This window comes from Trachypithecus francoisi, unplaced genomic scaffold, assembly GCF_009764315.1.
Source record: "Trachypithecus francoisi isolate TF-2019V2 unplaced genomic scaffold, Tfra_2.0 Lachesis_group20, whole genome shotgun sequence".
NCBI classification, from domain to species: Eukaryota; Metazoa; Chordata; class Mammalia; order Primates; family Cercopithecidae; genus Trachypithecus; species Trachypithecus francoisi.
In genome coordinates, this window is record NW_022681466.1 from 59,576,817 (window position 1) to 59,581,259 (window position 4,443).

Below are 4,443 nucleotides of genomic sequence, written 5' to 3' on the forward strand. Positions count from 1 at the left end.
TTTGCACTTTAGCGTTCAAGTAAGGGAAACGTTTTCCTGTTTTAAAAATGGCAAAGTGGGACCAAGAATACAACAGCAAATAAAGAAAGTGAGCATCTGTCTCTCATTGTATTTTTAGTGAATGTGCGGCATCAGTGTTCTCAATTCACAGAAGGGAGATTTTTGCTAGCAGATACGCGGCTGATAAAACGGTCTAAGGTCACCTGATTAATCATGAGGTTCAGGGTTACGCTTGGAACACAGGGGCTGACAGCAGATTTTGAACTCGGCATAGCTTGCATCCCAGAAGTCTGATTCTTAATTTTTACCAAACCAAACCCAATAGGTAACCAGAAGCCAATATAGATAGTGACGTTGTGCTTACTGGCCCAACCTGTCTGAGACAGCTTTTTTGTATGGCTTAGATGCCAATCTCGTATCTAGTCCCATTTCCCTTCCACCAGCAGGAAACCAAGGGGCATGAGCTGTAGCACCCCACGAGTGTCCTGCACCACAGCATCCCATGGACGTCAGCTGGTTCCTTGAAAGGAGTTGTGGCTTCTTCGGTCTCTATCCTTAGAAAAAGATAGGTGAGCCGGGCGCGGTGGCTCACGCTTGTAATCCCAGCAGTTTGGGAGGCCAAGGCGGGTGGATCATGAGGTCAGGAGTTCGAGACGAGCCTGGCCAACACACTGAAACCCCGTCTCTGCTAAAAATACAAAAATTAGCTGGGCGTGGTGGCGGGCGCCCCTAATCCTAGCTACTCGGGAGGCTGAGGCAGGAGAATCGCTTGAACCCGGGAGGCAGAGGTTGCAGTGAGCCGAGATTGTGCCACTACACTCCAACCTGAGCGACAGAGCTAGATTCTGTCTCAAAAAAAAAAAAAGAAAAAAGAAAAAGATAGGTGATTGCAGTTAGGTTTTATCATTATATATCAAGGTTTTATCATTATATATCAAGTAAGAGCAGTATTGTTGGGTGCTAGGCGCTTTGGATTAAACAGATAGGAGTTCCTGCGTCAGAATTCCACATATCTGTTATATAACCTTAGGAAAATTGCCTAACCTCTCCAAACCTCTGTTTCCTCATCCCTAAATAGAGAAATATGCTTCCTGAACTCCGGTAAGAGAACCATTTGTTAAATTACCAATAATTAAATTACATATAAATTTTCATGTAGTACATTGCCATATTCATTTACTACAAAATGATTATACTTAGCATAATAGGGAAAAATCCTATTTGTACCACAGAATTACTGATCTTATAAAGGAAGGATCTTCTTTGAAATGGGATATTTTGCATATGTTGATTATAATTGCAAGATGTCCTAAATATGGCTCTAAGTATCTTGCTGGCCAGCTAAACAAAAAAATGGTTTGAGGCATGTCTTGGCTGAATGAACATGAAATCTTTAATTAATTGTGAATTTAGCCTCTGCTTATTAGGTCAGACAGCTCTAGCCCGTGAATAAACGAAGGCATTATTTGCTTTTTTTTTTTTTTTTTTAAGACGGAGTCTCGCTCTGTCGCCCAGGCTGGAGTGCAGTGGCCGAATCTTTGCTCACTGCAAGCTGCGCCTCCTGGGTTCACATCATTCTCCTGCCTCAGCCTCCCGAGTAGCTGGGACTACAGGCGCCCGCCACCTCGCCCGGCTAGTTTCTTGTATTTTGTAGTAGAGACGGGGTTTCACCGTGTTAGCCAGGATGGTCTCGATCTCCTGACCTCATGATCCGCCCGTCTCGGCCTCCCAAAGTGCTGGGATTACAGGCTTGAGCCACCACGCCTGGCCATTATTTGCTTTTAAGCAACTATGTTGTACCTATAATGTCTACATGATGTCTATATTAAGTAAAATTACTTCCATTTTGAGATTTTTTCAAAAAGCAAAGTACAACATGCTTTTTATGTGTATAAATAATAGTAAGACATTAAGGTCATTGTATGACTTTTAGCAACACTATCTCTGGTAACTTCTAGAACTGCACTGTTGAATATAGTAACCCCTCACCACAAGCGGTTGTTGAAATTTAAACTAATTAAAATTCAAAATTTAGTTCCTCACTTTTGCACTGTTGGTGGGAGTGTAAATTAGTTTAACCATTGTGGAAGACAGTGTGGCGATTCCTCAAGGATCTAGAACTAGAAATACCATTTGACCCAGCAATCCCATTACTGGATACATACCCAAAGGATTATAAATCATTCTACTATAAAGACACATGTACATGTATGTTTATTGCGGCACTGTTCACAATAGCAAAGACTTGGAACCAACCCAAGTGCCCATCAATGATAGACTGGATAAAGAAAATGTGGCACATATACACCATGGAATACTATGCAGCCATAAAAAAGGGTGGGTTCATGTCCTTTGCAGGGACATGGACGAAGCTATAAACCATCATTCTCAGCAAACTAACACAGGAACAGAAAACCAAACACTGCACGTTCTCACTCATAAGTGGGAGTTGAACAAAGAGAATACGTGGACACAGGGAGGGGAACATCACACACTGGGGCCTGTCGGGGGTTGGGGAACCAGGGGAGGGAGAGCATTAGGAGAAATACCTAATGTAGATGACGTTGATAGGTGCAGCAAACCACCATGGCACCTGTATACCTATGTAACAAACCTGCACGTTCTGCACATGTACCCCAGAACTTAAAGTATAATAAAAAAATAAATAAATAAAAAATAAAAACAGAATTTAGTTCCTCAGTCACCCAAGTCACATTCGAAGGGCTTAAGAGCCACATGTGGCTAAAGGCTACTGTATTGGACAGCACAGATAAAGAACATTCCTATCCTCTCAGAAAGTTCTACTGGTCAGCACTAATCCTCAAGAACTCTGGTAGACAACTCCAATATCATGCCAGCCCCTGCCTTCAATCCCGAGATTTTTCCATTCCAAAGGGAAATCCCCTTGGCTGCCTCCCCTGACAGAGTGTGGTCCAATAATATTTTATTAACTGCTGGCTTCTTCACATATTTTCTGTCTTCCTTTGAATGCTCCCTCCACTCAGGAAGCAGCTAGTGCATTTCTGCTTTCTACCCCAGGAAGGGATAATAGTGCAGAAGAGCTTCAGAAACACATGTGACAGAATAGAGTTCTTCAGGACAGAGTTTTGAGTTTCCAGAATATAGGCTTTGGAGCTTTAATAGTCTATGTCAGAAATAGTAGATTATAAAGAATATATCATCCTGCTTAGTCTAAATAAAGAACCCACAGGCTGTAAGATATGGAAAATGGTGATGGGGACTGCAAAGCGGGAGAGAAAGAGAGAAGAAAAGTAGATGATGCTTGTATAGATACTATTAATGTCCAAAAACTTTCACTGCCAATGCCTACGGGAAGGATTTTATTTTACCTTACTGTTGAGTTAAAGATCAGTCATGTGATTTTCTTTGAACAATGAATATGCACAGAAGTGACTTTTAGCTTCTTCTGAGGGCAGACATTTTAGGAGTCATTTTGTGATCCTGCCCTCTTCTTCTTAATACTGGCAATGAACCAGTTAGGGGCTGCTGTGGAACAACGATGTGGCCCTCCAGCTGGAGTGAAAAAGGTATCTTTGCTGTTTTACGTCAGAGGTTTGGGGATTGTTTGTTGCTGTAACATAATTGAGTCTAACCTGACTGCTACGGTGGGTTTCTCTAAGAAAGTAGCATGCGCCTTGCTTTTCCCCATGGTCAACAATGAAGTTGGGGGCAAGCAGATTGGAGAGAGATATATCATTCTGGGGCATCTGAGCACAGTGGAGAAACTGTACACCACTCCTGGAGTGAAGGCGAGGTGTGGCCAAGCTCACAGAGATCTTCTGCCTTGTAAGACACAGGACCAGTAAGATATCTACATGAAATGTCTAAGGTACTCGTACCACAGGCCAGTGATAGCCCCAGAGCTCCCTGCCTCCAAGCCATGTGCAATGATTTGGTGTCTGCATGTGTGGTGTGAGGATATACAAATGTACCTGAAAGAGCTGGATGTGAACGCTATTGGGATCAAAGACAGTGATCAGGAGGAGGAGGCAGCTTTGGCCAAGATGGGGAATGAAGATGGAATTGCCTAAAACTTAATTTTTGCCACCTAGAAGAATAGATTTAGAATAAAATTTAAATGTATTTGCAAAAGAAGAAGAGGAGGTGAGGAAGGATGGTGGGAAGGGGAAAGAAGAGGAGGAAGAGGAGGAAGAAGAGGAGAAAAGAAGAAAGAAATGTCTACGTCTTATATACCTAGCTTTGACCTATGGGAAGATTACACGTCCCTGTTCCTGTTGACCTTCCCTTTGACCTTGTCACTTGCTTTGGTCAACAATATATGGGCTTCTTTTTTTTTTTTTTTTTTTTTTTTGAGACGGAGTCTGGCTCTGTTGCCGGCCTGGAGTGCAGTGGCCGGATCTCAGCTCACTGCAAGCTCCGCCTCCCAGGTTTACGCCATTCTCCTGCCTCAGCCTCCAAGTA